Source organism: Protopterus annectens, chromosome 5.part1, assembly GCF_019279795.1.
Source record: "Protopterus annectens isolate FY-2018-M chromosome 5.part1, PAN1.0, whole genome shotgun sequence".
In the NCBI taxonomy this organism is placed as follows: domain Eukaryota; kingdom Metazoa; phylum Chordata; order Ceratodontiformes; family Protopteridae; genus Protopterus; species Protopterus annectens.
Window position 1 is genome coordinate 68174644 of NC_056736.1, and position 16488 is coordinate 68191131.

Consider the following 16488-nt stretch of genomic DNA (forward strand, 5'->3'; position numbering starts at 1 on the left):
TACAATCAGAAGACAAAGCTATCTCAAAACCCACAAGAAAACCAGGTCACTCTCTGTATTCATACTCTGTCTGTATACTTTGGAATTCACTACCTCTAGCTACCAGGTTTATTCCTGGCCTAACCCATTTCAAAGCCTCTTTACAAAATCATCTCAAAAATACATGGCTGTGCTCCTACATAAAGCCTGACTAATGCTCAGATCTTCCTCTTCTCTCACAATTCAATCCCTCACAGACTGCAAGATCCTAAGGATCTTCTAACTCCTCTGTTTCTATACCATATCCTTAAGCTACTGCTCAGGCTGTAATGCCTCTATTCTTCTTATCTCTGTCACTATCTTTCTGCATCACTACCTTTCTGGCTATTATTTTCCTAACTGAAACTAACATTCTATTTTTCATGTACTATAACAGTCAATGACACACATTGCACTACCTATGTACTATTTTTGGACACTATTCTATGTCATGTATGGTGAGAGTGACTATTATTGTCTGTAATGTTTTAACTCTATAGAACTGTCTAGATGTGTAGTATATATTGTAACATCTTGTGACATAGTTTGTTCTTTTAACTTATTTTTATATAGTATTTCTAATGTAATTTGCATTGTATTGGATTATACTGTATTTGTATTGTACTGTATGTGGAGCTTTTCTCCCCAGCCCATTGCTGAAAATGGGTTCTGTATACCCAGTCAGACCACCCCAGTAAACAAATGTAAAATAAATAAATAAATGTACACCCAAGCCTCATCATCTTATCTGAATACACAAGACGAGTGTCAGAATGGGATCTGAAGTCAAAACCATGAGGCGCACAGTCAGTAATGGAAGAATACACAACAGTGAATCATCTGAATCTCAAACGACTCGCAAACAGGTCAGAAAGATAAATCCAGGTACCAAAACTCGTTTAAATATTTTTTTACACAATGAATATAAAGCAAAGCATTCAAAATGTTCAAAACAAATTTCAAATTAAACAAAATGTTCGTAAGTGCTATATATTGATAAAACTATGCAAAATGCTTTCGAAAATGCTTAAAATAACTTCCAAATTGCATAAAATGTATAAAAAAGGGAAAATTACTGTATTTTTTGCTATGTGTTTCTTTTTCATATTACTAAAGCTATATGAAGTATCCGAAGTGTGCAAAGTCTTGGCAAGTGTATGCAGTATCACAGTACAGTTATTTTGCAGAATACAGTTATTTCAAAGAGATTATTGTGCAGTTGAATATTTTTCAAGTACCTGGTGCATGTTTGAACATAATTACAAGGGGTGGATTTATACTGCTGTTTGTTGGCATGGGAGAAGTATTTTGCAAACCTGGCCCACTTGTGTTTGATAATAGTGTTGTAGAAAATTGGAGTGTTTGAGCAAGAGCACAATATTTTCATACAGACTGCTTTTTCTGATAAAGACACACATACAAATGTATTTATTCTGCTTAATCTAGCTGATTCAGAAGCCATTAAAAGGGAGCATTCATTTGTGTATGCACCTTCTGTGTTTGCAGGGGAGGGGGAAGACTGCAATATTGTGGTAACGGCTGAAATGCAGGAAGACCCTGAGTGCTTAAAATGTAAATTTAGAGAAATTTGCAACCACCAAACAAGTGTTACAGTGAAAAGGCACATATTTTACACAAGAGATTAAAAGCCTGGTGAAACTTTTGCAGCATATATAATCGACTTGAGAAACAAGGTAAAACTTGTAGATTTGGTGATCTGAGAGATGAATTGATAAAAGGCTTGTGTGTGGTATTAAAGATGATGCAGTGAGAAAGAATTTGCTTCAAGACAGCAATTTAACTTTGAATTAGGCCATAGATATTTGTCAGATATATGAGCTTACAGAAAAGCGTACTAATATGCTTGCAAATCAGAAAAGCATGCTTCCAGTGCCTTCCAGTGCTAATGTTGATAGTATGCAGTACAAGGTTAAAAGATACAGCCCTAAGGCTGTGGTCGCTACAGAAAATCCATGAGCAGCTACAGTGAAACCTAGTGGACACTGAGTAAAGCAGAGGGGTGGCTCAGCTAAACCTGTGACAAGCCTCATAATCAACTGTTGTAATTGTGGCAGTAGCCATGAGCTCAAGCGAGAGAAGTGCTTAGCTTTTGGTCAGCAGTGCCACACATATAAAAGGTGGAATAATTTCAAAAGGCTCTGTAAATCTATAGGGGCACATTCTTTTATTACAAAAGAGCATTCAAAGAGGCAAGTTGATCAACTAGAAAGCTGGGACCCTACTTTTTATGTTGATGGTGTGCCTGTGCTTGGTGAAACAGTCAATGCAGTAGATTTGTGGAGTGAAGTATTTTGTACTGTTTTGATTAATGGGAGATTGTAGAGCTCAAAGTTGATACTGGTTCAAAGTACAATGTTATGTCAGCAGATGTGTTTGCTAGAGTAAAAACTGGTGAGAAACTTGATTTGGAGAAGTGTGCGAAGCCTGGTACTTATGGTGGTGAAGAAATGCAACTTCAAGGCTCAGTAGTGCTTTCATGTTATTCTGCTGGGAACAGCTATGATTTGCAATTTTACATAGTCAACAGACATATGCAGACATTATTAGGCCTCAAGGACAGTTTGAAAATGGGACTGCTTTCATTCAATAAAGAAGTCCACCATATAAGCATGTGTAACAATGAAAATTTGCACAAACAATTTTTCTGACTATGCTGATATTTTCAAAGATGATCTAGGCAAACTTCCAGTTGTGTACTCCATGAAGTTAGACCATGAGGTAAGCTCAGTCATTAGACCAGCATGGAAAGATCCAGTCATCCTACATGGCAGAGTCAAAGCTGAGCTAGACAGAACAGTACGTCTAGGAGTAATTTGTCCAGTACAAGAACCAACTGAAAGGGTATCCTCCATGGTGGCAGCTCATAAGAAAAGCTCAGATGGTATTAGAATATATATTGAGCCAAGAGATTTGAACAAAGCACTAAACAACCTTATTATCTAATGTGTACAGTGGAAGAAGTTGCTGCCTGTTTGCAAGATGCAGCTGTTTTTTTTCTGTCTTAGATGTAAAAAGTTTGTTTTGGCAAATTTTGCTTGATCGAAAATCTTCATTGTTAACCACTTTCAGTACACCATTTGGAAGGTACAGATTTTTGAGAATGCCATTTGGGATAAATTCTGCTAGTGAAGTCTTTCAACATGCGATAGAATACATTTTTTCTCACTATCCATGTGCTATTATAGTAGATGACATTCTTGTAGGAGGCAATGGTGAAGTTGAACATGATAGAAACCTCAGGAAAGTTCTGGAACATGCTCTTGAAGTGAATCTTAAACTGAGTCCTCAGAAATGTAAATTCAGGCTGCAAAAAGTTACTTATGTGGGTCATTTGTTTACCAGTTCAGGCTCACAACCAGATCCCTCCAAGCAAACTGCAATTCTTGAGATGCCAGCTCCAAACAATGTCATAGCCTTACAATGTTTTCTTGGCATGGTCAACTATCTGGGCAAGTTCATTCCAGATTTGAGTGAGCTTTCTGCACTAAGAGAGGTGACGTGCAAAGATGTAACCTGGTCCTTGTCAGTACAACAACAAAGAGCATTCGACGTCCTGAAACAGAAAACTGCCAGTCTACCCACTTTAAGATATTATGATGTTCACAAACCAGTAACTCTTTCTTGTGATGCTTTAAAGTTTGGTCTTGGTGCAATCATTTTTCAAGAGGGTAGACCAGTAGCCTATGCATCCAGAACTCTAACCCAAACTGAGATGCAGTATGCTCAAACAGAAAAAGAGCTTTTGGCAATTGTGTTTGCATGTTCGAAGTTCCATGATTATATTTACGGTCGACCTATTCAAATTGAAACTGACCACAGACCTTTGGTCACTATTTTGAAAATGCCAATGCACACAGCTCCTGCGAGATTGCAATGCATGATGTTAATGTTGCAAAAATACAATTTCCACTTGGTTTACACAAAAGGCAATTTTCTTTATCTTGCTGATACTTTATCCCGATCGCCCAGAAAAAACACTGAACACCATGAAAAAGAGAAACCTGGTTTTTAAGTCATGGAAGTGAAAAATTTTTCTTCCTCATGTCTTGATGAGTTTAGAACTCACACAGCTTCAGATCCAGTTCTCCAGAAGCTCAACCAGTTTAACTGTCGAGGATGGCCGTCAAAGCAATTTTGTTTACCAGTAGATGTGCAGCAGTATTTTCCTTACAGAGACGAGATTTTTATGGAAGATGGTATTATCACGGAAGGTCCAAAAGTGATTGTTCCAAAATCCTTGCAACAAGAGTATATTAAAATGTTGCATCATGGCCACCCAGGCAGTGATTCTACCAAAAGAAGGGTGAGAGGACTAGTATTTTGGCCTTCTATGTCAAAAGATATTGAGAGTTCCATCTCAGCTTGTTCTGTTTATAATAGTACTAAACTGCATCAACAAAAATAACCACTTCAACTAAACCAGATTCCTGAACTACCTTGGCTGACATAGATACAGATATGGCCAGCATTGCTTTGTGTTAGTAGACTCTTATTCAAATTGGTTCAAGACTGACATTCTTCCTAACCTAACTTCCAGTACTGTCAGTACGAAGTTGAAGAGACATTTTTCTGTCTATGGTAGTACACACAAAATTGTTTCTAACAAAGGTTCACAGTTTACAAGTCAGCAGTTCAAAAGATTTTCTGAAACGTGGGACTTTGTTCGTGTTACTAGTAGTCCTGAATACCTACAATCTAATGGCTTGGCTGAACGTGCAGTTCAAAGTGCAACACAGCTGTTAGAGAAATCCAGATGAGACAATACTGATGTTTTTCTTAATCTGCTTCATCTCAGAAACATTCCTTGTGACAATTTACTTGGTTCACCTGCTCAAAGACATGTTGAGACAAACCAGAACCACACTACCAATCCATAATAATTTATTGATTCTGAGTGCTAGAAACAACAAAGCAGTAAAAGCTCAACTCCTGAAGAAGTGTTTGCCCCAAAAGTTCTACTATGACAAAACCAGCAATCCTCTGAATACTTTAAAAGATGGAGAGATAGTGAGGATACAGACAGCAAAAGGATTTGACCAAATAGGACTTGTGAAACATTTGTGAGAGGAACCGAGATTGTACATCATTGAGTCGCAAAGTATGGAATTCAGGAGGAATTGGAAACCACTGTTACAGCATCTTGCCTGTAATGAAGAGTCTAATTCTGAGAATGATTTGTCCAATGTTCCAGTTTCAGAGAACATTTCTTCATCTGTTCCTGTTCCTGAAAGTATCCCTGAAAATCCTGAAACAAAACATTCCCCAGTGACTGTCCCTGTTGCTAAACCTAATTCTGATTATTACATTATGAGGTCAGGTCATATCTCAAAACCTAGTCCTAAATACAAGTCATCCTGGACATGATTGTTATTGTTTATGTATGTCTGTATAATTTGCATGCTCATCCAGTTGTCATTTTCATTTGCATGACAGAATAGTCAAAGAGGGAGGATGTAGATCAGAGTGTGTGTTCTACCTTTAAGAGCTATTCCAGCCTATGCGCACATACATATAAGTACTGAGCACGTGCAAGCAAGAGTGCCATTATGAGTGAGCAGCCGGAGTGAAACATGTATGTGTGTAGCAGTCAGTCAGTCATTTAGTTCATTTAGGTTTTATGTTGCAGTCACCCATCCTGATGTGTTTGTGTGTAATAAACAACTTCCTGCATCCCAAACAGAAGGGGTAGTGACTCTGTAATAATGGTATTAAGTTGTGTAATCTTGCATAGTGAACAGGACATGATGCGGAATAGCAAACAAGTGTGCAGCATACAGCACAGGTACAGTGCAAAAAGAAATAAACTGGCTGTGATTATCAAAGGAGAGACTACTGTCCACTCAGGTGGACAGTAGTCTCTCCTTTGATAATTACATCACCACAGTAGTCAGGAAATCCTTTTACATGGCACACCTCATCACAAAAGGGTTCTCATCCAGGAAAAAGAAGTCAGTGTTCCCCTATACTTGGCTCTCATTAGACCCATTATATAGTGCAATGCCCCTTTTGGAATGTACCTCACAAGACATCTGCAACAGCTGGAAAGGCCGCAAAAGTACCTCACAAAGAGGATTACTGGACTCAAGCAGATGCCCTACGCTGACCGTCTCAAATAACTCCAGCATTTCTCCGTACTACTCCGAGGTGATCTCTGCCTAAAGTACAAAGCTATGTCAAACCCAGAGCTGTTGGACATGCTACACCTAAAGAAATCCCAGTCCCTCCGAGCTACATGCTCTAGGGACCTAAACCTTGTCACCACAATAAACAGAACATGGTGGAGGGATAAATTCCTGCCCCAGAGACTTCCCATACTCTGGAACAAACTACCTATCTGTGTCAAGCAGAGTTTCTCATTAGCACTCTTCAAGAAAAATCTTGATGAGTTGATGGGAAATAAGAAATTCACCCCGGGGATCACTTCTGTGGCTCTGCTCGACAGGGGCACAGGAAAACAACTTTCTTGGGTAGCGAAAGCCAAGGAACATTGTTGACTAGTCTTACTTAGGCCCTTGGGCTGATAGCCTAGTACCTACCTATGAACCTACGAACCTATGAAAAATGATTAAAAAATTAAATGGAATCATAAGTTAAAATAAAACAATGTTTACAAAAGAGAGAAAAAAAGGACCCCTGGTGTGCCGCATCAGGATCAGAACAGAAATGATCTTTTCAGAAATCGTGAACTTATTGATTAAGAATTTCAGAGCAACATATGCAATGTTTTTTTCAGGTGTAGACAAGAACCCTTTAAACTTGCCCAGGACACTAATATTACGCAAATTCTGTTGACTTTACTAAGTAGTGAATGCATAGTGCTTCTGGATACAGTCTGTAAGATAGCTGGAAATCTTATTTTCTTCTTTAGTTTTTTTTTTTTACTTTATGGTGTTAAAAGAGCACACATCAGTTACATACATATTAATAATAGTTTCCATGTCTATCATTGAATATTATAGGTTCATAGGTTCATAGGTAAGTACTAGGCTATCTGCCCAAGGGCATTTATAAGCCTAGCCAGGATGTGTTTGCTTTCACCACCCCCTTAGATTAGTTCCCTATACCTCTGTCCAGCAGAGCCATTAGTCCCCTGTGCCACTGTCCAGCAGAGCCACTGCAGTGATCCCCGGGGTAAATTTTCTGTTTCCCATCCACCTGTCAAGGTTTCTCTTGAAGTCTGTTAGTGAGGGGCTCTGCCTGATGTATATTGAAATCCTGTTCCAAAGCATGGGGAGTCTCTGGGATAGGAATCTATCCCTCCAGCATGTATATTTATCGTTGTGGTGAGGTTTATATCTCTAGAGCGTGTGGCTCTCCGGGATTTGTTTTTTTAGGTGGAGCATGTCCATCAATTCTGGGTTGGACATGGCCTTGTATGTTAGGCAGAGATCACCTCTGAGTAAGTGGTATGCAACCGGGTACAGCTGGAGTTTCTTGAGTCGGGCTGCATAGGGCATCTGTTTGAGTCCAGTAATCCTCTTGGTGAGGTACTTTTGTGGTCTTTCCAGCTGTTGCAGGTGTCTTGTAAGGTACATCCCAAATGGGATGTTGTATTCTATGATGGGTCTAATGAGTGATGAGTAGAGAGGCACAATAACCTCTTTTGCTCTAGATGCAAACCCTTTTGTGATTAGGTGGGCCACATAGAAAGATTTTCTAACCACCTTGGCAATATGATTATCAAAGGAGAGATTACTATCTACTTGGGTCCCCAGATCCCTTATTACATTTTCTGTATTTAGGGGACTACCACCTATGTGGTAGTTCGTGGGTACTTTGTTTTTTCCAAAGGGGATGACTATGCACTTTTTGGCATTTAGCTTGAGACCATGAATAAAAATAAATTATATGGGCAAGTAGCATCACATTGTAGCCTGTAAGATCTATCCCTACAAAAAGAGGCAGAAAATCATTCCATAAAAGAAGACAGATTCCTCTTACTACCTAAAGACTGTATGTAGCTAAAACATTATCTTCCAACTTATGTGACTAAAAACTTGAGGTGTCATGACATAGCTTGCTCACAAGCAAATGCTTCCAATGTCTGAAGAGCTAGTGTTCTACTAACATGGAGTATTACAGAAGCTATTGCCTTTCCATAAGAAAACAAATGATGAGGGAGGGATGGGTACCCTAAATTAAGGCTATATCATTATGTGAGACCTTCACAAAACAAAACAAAAAATGATGATGATGCCATGAGAATGGAGCCATAAAATGGTTGCATCAGGACAACTTGTAGATAATCCATCCCCTCTTCCTTACAGTGGCACCAACAATCACCCGCTCCAAGTCATCATTGTTAAGTCCACCAGAGAACCTTTTCACTAGATGAAACATGTTAGCTGATACAAAAACATTTATCCAATACCACTACATGTTTCAAGCAATCCTTGAGATTTCTACCTTCTGGCAGCTATACCCAGGGCCTTCCAGAAGGGTCTCATTTCTGGGTCAGCCCATAGGCCCACTAGTTCACTACAGTATTAGATAAATATTGCTTTATCTCTTTATCTTTCTACATATTTATCTATCTGTCTATATGTCTAGGTTATTTGCTTGTTTTCCAGGGTGTAGACTAATCAACATGGACCCATATTGGCAACAGATGGGAATCAAACACAAGTTGTGGCTGCAAGACCAGTCAACCTACCTGATTATCAAAGAAAATATCTAAATGATTAACTAAGCAATCAAAGAAACCCCAGACTACAGGATATGCAAGTAATAATGCCCAACAGGGTTTGTGTTACTGTGTAAATAACTCCTGGCCATGGGGTGTTCTGAGGCCCAAAGCCACAGGTCACATTTCTCTTGTTTAGTAGCTATAATACACAGCTGTAGTGCAAGATTCACATTTTAAATTGCACATTTGTGGGAACATGGGCAAATTCTTGGCTAGGCTTATAAGGGCCTCCAGGCCAATAGCTTAGTATCATCCTATGAGCCTATGAACCTGTAGTTCAGCTTAATGTACACAAAAACAAAGATCACGCATGTATTATGCCTCAAAAAGGTAAGATATCCCTAATGTGGATTCAAACCCTGAACTGCTTGTCAGAACATAATTCATTATTCATTAACACAACAAGCCATTGAGAACTCTACTTAATAGATGTATTTTCTGCATTCAGTACTGTCCAAAGTGCTGAGTAAGGTGCACTGCTGCTAGTCTCATTTGCGCATGCGAAATTAAATTTAGATTTTTTTTGCCATAGGAAGTGAACTGTCATTGAGTGAAGGGCATCACTGACAGGCTCTAATGCACAATGCTCTGTCATTCAAAGGATGAAGACAAAAAGGATACTTTTTTTAAAAATCAGTGTAATGATTTCTGAAGATGTGGCCTTATACAAATAAGATGTTAACAGTAAGGATTCCTGCTTTCACAGGTACAACACCTTCACTAGATCTGAACCCTGCACCTATGGCATTACAATGAAACACTGGCATGCTTACAAGATTTTGCCACATGAACACTTAGAAACAAAGTTAGAGAAAGTCATGCACATGATTGTACTTCAGACATTTACATTTGTTCTGCACTATATCCTTGTTATCACACAGTTGCTATTTTCTTGTCACAGTAAAATTTTGTGTGAATGTGATCCTGAGCCGAGGACTGTACAGCATGGGAGGTTACAAACAGCTGTCAGAAAGAGAAGAGTTGTGGATTTCCGCTTATGTGCATTGCTTCTCACTGTAATACTTTGTTACATGAATGTATTGCATTTTGCCATGAATATGATTTATTTTTTTCTATCTAGTTGTATATATGCCATGATTTACAACCACTTCATCATCAGAGTCACTACAGTTAACCAAAGTATGTTTCAGGGTTAATAAACAAACACAATCCAAGTACTTAACCAGTCTTCTTTATTCCCGATTTAGTACCTCGGCCTTTCGCCTTCAAAGGATCATAAAAAGTGTGTGTTATCAAGAGTATATATACACACATAATTGATTTTAATTAACACAGACATCTGCAGTTAATTAACTAAATGCTGAGATAATCACATTATTTTAAAATTATTTTTTGTTACTAAATTCCCCCCTTTATCTGATGAACTAGCAAAGTTGGTGAGGAAGTATTGGTATTTAATTAGTGAAGATGAAAATATAGGTCATTTATTTCCTAAACATATAATCTTTTCATATAAGAGGGGGAAGAATTTAAAGGAGCTATTAAATTATAATTTTTTGAAAGGAGATGAGAGATTAAATCTTCCAGTAGGTACACATCCTTGTGGTCACTGCAGCATTTGTACGAAGGCCATTAATCTAAATAGGATTAATGGTATTTCGTTTTCCCCTAGATTCTATTTTAATTGTAGGTCGGTGGGAGTAGTTTACATCTTAGGTTGCTCATGTAGAGATATATGGTACATAGGGCAAACTAAAAGGATGGTTCGAATTCGCATCCTGGAACATCTAAGGGATATTAAAAATCAGAATGAAGTTAGCCCTGTGGCCAAACACTTTTTTGATAAACATGATGGTTGCACAAATAGTTTAAAATTTTGCATTTTGGGTAAGCCATTTTGTTTTGAAAGTGGGGGAATTTATATTCAAAAATTACTTGAATTCGAAACCAAAAGGATTCTAAAGTATAATACGTTGAAACCTGGTGGACTTAATTTGGAACTTAGTATTTAGTTTGTTGAATATTAATGTTATTATTCAAGTTATAGATGGAATTATATATTTACTTATTTATCTAGTTATTTAACTAATGGCATTTTTTGTATACTGTTTCTACCATTAAATATATTGTGAATGACACTTTAAAATAATGTGATTATCTCAGCATTTAGTTAATTAACTGCAGATGTCTGTGTTAATTAAAATCAATTATGTGTGTATATATACTCTTGATAGCACACACTTTTTATGATCCTTTGAAGGCAAAAGGCCGAGGTACCAGATCGTGAATAAAGAAGACTGGTTAAGTACTTGGATTGTGTTTGTTTATTGCTGCTTCTTCAAGTGTTTGTGGATATATGTTTCAGGGTTCTCTCCTAGCTCAGGGAATATAACTTAAACCTTCTCAGTAATGCTTTTTTCCCATGGCACGCTCTCTGTAAGTACACTTCTCATTAGCTGGAATGTTAAACAAGTAATTGAATGAGTCATTTTGCAAGGCATTACCTAGCCAAAACTCTTAATGCTTACTCTTGTACTGCTCAGGTGTGTGCACATCATTGTGTTTTCAAGCAGATTGAGTGATTCTGGACTAATAATGAGTTGAGACCTAATTAATATATTCAATGTGCCCAGGGGGCAGAGTCAGTGATTGTGAAGTCATCCCCAGTGAAACAGTTGGTCTACAGCATAAACTACTGGTTGCCACAATCAGCTGCAAGGACTGGTCAAGGAACACGGTAAGGTCAATAGATACCAGGCTGAAGACCTGGAAGCTGACTGGAGAGAAAGCAAAACAGTTTGTGGAATTAGTCAGGGATCTAGCACCTCAAGAAGAAGAAGAAGATATAGGTGGAGTTGAAGAAGAAGAACAGCAGTGCCTCAAAACAGCATGTGTGAGGACTACAGAAAAGATATGCAGCTGAGCCAGATATGGAAATAAGGTACATAAGGGAAGCTGGTGGTGGAATGCAGATGTCTAAGAAGTTATCAAAAGAAAGAAAGAGTGCAGGAAAAAGTGGGAGATAGAAAAATGGACAAGGCTAGGAAGGAATACTAACTCGCTAACAAAGAGGCTAAAAAAAAAGTTGCAATATCAAGGAACAAGACATCACAGGCAGTCTATCAGCTTCTGAAAAGTGACACAAAAGATGGTGCAAAAAAATTATATCAGGTTGCAAACCAAAGACAGAAAGATAAAGAAGATAGTCAGACACTCTTCATAAGGGATGCTAGCAACAACCTGCTGACCAGTCCACAGGACATCAAAGACAGAAGGAGTACTTCCAGCAGCTTCTGAATGAAGAAGACCCCACAGAAGCTGTATGTTTCAGACCCAGCCTACAATGAGAGAAGAGGAGGAGCCCACCATAGAAGAAGTAAGAACAGCACCAAGGTAAATGAAGGCAGGAAAAGCAGCAGGCTGAGATTAGATCATAGCAGATATAATAAAGATGTTGGGAGAGATAGGGTAGAAATGGCTCCTCAGAATACTCATAGCAGTATGGAGAGAAAGGTGTATCCCAGATTACTGGAGAATAAGCATATTAGTGCCAGTGTTCAGGAACAAAGGGGGCATTTACATCTGTGGGCAGAACTGAGGTACCAAACTCCTGTCACACTGAATGAAAGTTCTAGAGAGGGTGACTGATAAATGAATACACAGAGTAGTAGAAAGCAAGACTGGAGATGAGCAGTTCAGATTCAGATCAGAATGCAGCATGACTGACCTAATGCTTGCAGTGAGACAGATACTTGAGAAGAAGCTAGAAATGAGGAAAGAAAATAACTGGGCATTCCTAGACCTGGAGAAAGCATATGACACGGTACCAAGTAAGCTGATTTGGGCAGATGTTTGGTGGTTTGAAGTTCCAGAAACATTGGTAGAACTGGTGCAGGCTATGTACAAGAACCCAATGACTCAAGAACAAATAGTGTTTGGTCTCACAGAGAGGTTCCTAGAAGGAGTCAGTGTGCATCAGGGATCAGCTCTGAGCCCACTGCTGTTCATACTATGGACTATATTAGCAAACAGGTTGGTCTGAGCAAGAACTTCAGCAAAGGATAGAGGAATAGAATGCAAAACTGAAGGCACATGGGATGTAACTGAGTACAGATAAGACAGTTGTATTGGTAGCAAATGGGGGAATCTGAAGAAGCTGAGAAGTGAAAATAGTGGAACAGGTCAAGAGTTTCAAGTATCTGAGAGGGGTGGTTGAGGAGAAGGGAAATCTGAATAAGGAGGTCAAAACTAGAATCAGAGGGTCTGCAGCCAACTGGCACAGAGTGTCATGTGTAATATATGACAGAAGAATGTCAAAGAAGCTGAAAATTAAGGTGTACAAAACAGTGATGTGACCAGTGCTACTGTATGGTATGGAAACCTGGGCAGTAAAGGCAGAGAAGATGAGGACAGTAGAGATGATGGAGATAAGGTGCCCGAGATGGATGGTAGGATGAGCACTGTGGAGCAGATGAAGAAGTGGGGACATAAGAGCAGAAGCTAAAGTAGCTTCAATTGAAGAAAGGTCAAAGAGAACAGATTATGGTGGTTCAGGCACATGTGCAGAGAAGCAGAAGCAATCTTGTGATGAAGATTTGGGACAGAGAGAAAGAAGGCAAGTGGAAATGAGGGCATCTAGTAAAGAGGTGGATGGATTTTGTAAGAGAAGATCTGCAATAGTCAGGTGTGAGTGTTGAAGAAGGTGGGAGAGTGGCATTGAATAGAGAGAGATGGTGACAGTTGACACGACACCCCATCCCCATGTAGAAAATGGGAAAAAGGGGTGGATGATGATGTGGGGATGGAGTGACAGGAGGTGGGAGTGTAGATTAAGGTGAAATCAGGAAGGAGAGTTAGACTTAAGTGGGATGGGAGTTTCAGGTTTATGAAGCAGGAGAGGATTTTTTGGGTTGGGGAGCAATCAATGAATTTAGGTTTGGAGAGAGGATCGAGTTTTAGAGCATGGGAGCAAAGCCTGCAACTGGGTGGGAGTTTTATGGGTAGAGGTAGGGATCTGGTTGGGTTTTACAGTCTAATAAGGTTGGATGTTGGGAGAGCTTAGTAGTTAAAGTAGATTGGGCTACTGGAAGTTAGATGGTTATGTTTTTTTTGAGTAAATGGCAGCAAGCAAGTGTGTTGTGAGCCACTAGAATGCAAGCACTTGTAGCTGACCCAGGCAAATCATTAGTTATGATCATGAAGAGGACAGTACCTGATACAGAGCTTTGTGATGCAACAAGAAGTATTAGAAGTGGTGATGAAATGGCAATAGTTTGTACAATAGACAAATATTGGTTTTCTAAATAGCTGGAAAACAACTCGTTATAACTGAATAACTGATATTGACTGACAAGTGATTCTAATAGCATATGGAGATTAACAGAGTTAAATGTCTTTGGTAGATCTAACAAAATGGCCCATGTCTATTTATTATACTTTGTTGACCAAATACACAGTCAATGATGTGATCAAGGTACTATCTGCACCATGTGCAGGTCTGAAACTATGCAACACTTCACAAATGAGGCAATTGCTGGTTAGCTGTTGAAGAAGCCATGACTATACACATTTGTCTAGAATCTCTAGCAAAGGAATTGCAGAGTTAAAAGGATAAGACTACTGAATGTCAAAGAGACATAACCATTATAAAAGAGAGCAATATCCAGACTGTGTGAGTAAGACTTCAAATTGCTAATGCATTGACAAGACACAGATAGTGGGTATGTGTTGGCATATGCAAATTTTGTAAGAGTTTAAGAGTTCTGGTCGAAGTTTCATTACAGATATTGATCCTGGCTTTAGGCGTGTGTGTGTATGTGTGTGTGTGTGTGTGTGTGTGTGTGTGTGTGTGTGTGTGTGTGTGTGTGTGTGTGTGTGTGTATATATATATATGTATATATATATATATATATATATATATATATATATATATATATATACACGTGTGTGTGTGTGTGTGTGTGTGTGTGTGTGTGTGTGTGTGTGTGTGTGTGTGTGTGTGTGTGTGTGTGTGTGTGCGTATATGTTTCACTGTGTGGCATAACAGTTTGAATGGAAAATAAAGGGCAATCACTATGGATGGTGACTTGTAGATGTAAGATACTTTATTTTTATTTTCCTGATGTAAAAGGCTTGGTACAGTGATAACTCAAAAGGCAAATGTTTTCTTTCTTTTTTTTTTTTTTTTTTTTGGAATTATGGGCATTGGCTTACTGTTGACCCAGAAAGCAAATTTGCTTCCATTAAGTACAGACCTTACTTTATTTCTTGCTTTGTGATATATTTTTGAGATTGACTGTAAGTCTGGTCTGGTCCAATTTAAATCAGAGATGATCTTCATGTGACATTAAAGATACATACAGTTTTGTTGTTTGTCTTTCGGCTTTTCCCGGTTAGGGGTCGCCACAGCGGAACTCCGGTCTGCTAATGATTGGCAGTAGATTTTCACGAATGCCGAGGTGCCAGCTCAATGTTCAACCTTCAATGAAGGCACGCCCATTTACCCATGTCTTTCAAACGCCCATCCAACTGTGTTGAAGACATGCAGACTCCACACAGAAGGCACTCCTCACACTCCAGCCGAGAATCGAACGGGAGAACCTCTTGCTATGAGGCAACAACACTACCGCTGCACCACCACAGATAACCTGAAGAGAAATCCAGGGGAGATTTACAGGTCAGATTCTCTTTTGTACAAAACTAGGTTATTACTTTTAAGATGTGCAAGAACATAGAGTTAAAATTCTCAATAACATCCAGCGGAAGAATGCAGAGTGACCAACAGTTAGCAGAATTTAAAATTTTAATGAATGTGCTTGGTTAAAACATGCCCATATTCTTGGAATATGATTAACGTATAATCTGATAAGAAGACATCCAGCTTCCGTACCTGTTAGGAGTGGTACAGCAGGCACTAGAACTGCTCAGATGATAAAACTTTACAGGTATTCCCTGCCTTCTCATCATGCATCACCCATCTTTCACTCTCCAGTTTGTTTTTACCATGCCTTGAAATTAGTTCATAAGGTAATGGCCCCAGAAAGCTTTTTCAGGAACAATAATGGTTTGAGGGCTGTTTTAGCACTTAACTGTATCAGCCTTTTTATATTTTTACTTGTTTTTAATTTCCTTTCTAAATTAACAATCATCTCTCAGCTTTTGTGTCAAAAAATGTATTTTTATTTATTTTTTTATTTTTTTTACTTTTGTTTCCCGGTCTTGTCTAATGGTTTAGTCAGAAACCTATTTTTGGCAAAATCATAGGGAGAAAAGCTCCAACATATTGCAAACAGACATTCAGAAATATACATGAGCATACATTAAGTAATATACATTAACAATTACACATACATTTGCTAATTAGATTACATTCATATGAAATTAAGGCAACCATTACAGCATAAAATAGACTTATGCATTAACAGATGTTGAACATTGAACATCAGAAGAGGTATATTAGTGAGTTTGTCAGACAGATAATAATTCATGTGATCAGTGATTAGAAATTCAAAGAAAAAGAGATCAGTAAAGGAACTAGGTAGGCCACAGAATGTTAATATTGTATTTAAAAGGTGGAGTATAAAGAAGGTTCAGAGACAATTATATACATGGCTATCATAAGGTTTATATTAGAAGCATCGGTGTGGGGGGAGCAGTGTCACAAAACTATGAATATGGCTGGGAGATGCTAGTAAATCTATTCAATTATTGTCGAAGACTGGTTGAGGGGCATATGATTTTGAGTGAAGAGAAATTGTTTGATAATACGGCAAGCTAAAGATAACAGTGGCATTTATCCTGGA

General features: G+C 38.5%; 1 long non-coding RNA gene across 1 annotated transcript in view; it reads left to right on the forward strand.

The window, feature by feature from the left end:
• The window catches only part of LOC122803282, a 181984-nt gene that overhangs the window by 130934 nt on the left and 34562 nt on the right, over positions 1–16488 (forward strand). The window lies entirely within an intron of this gene.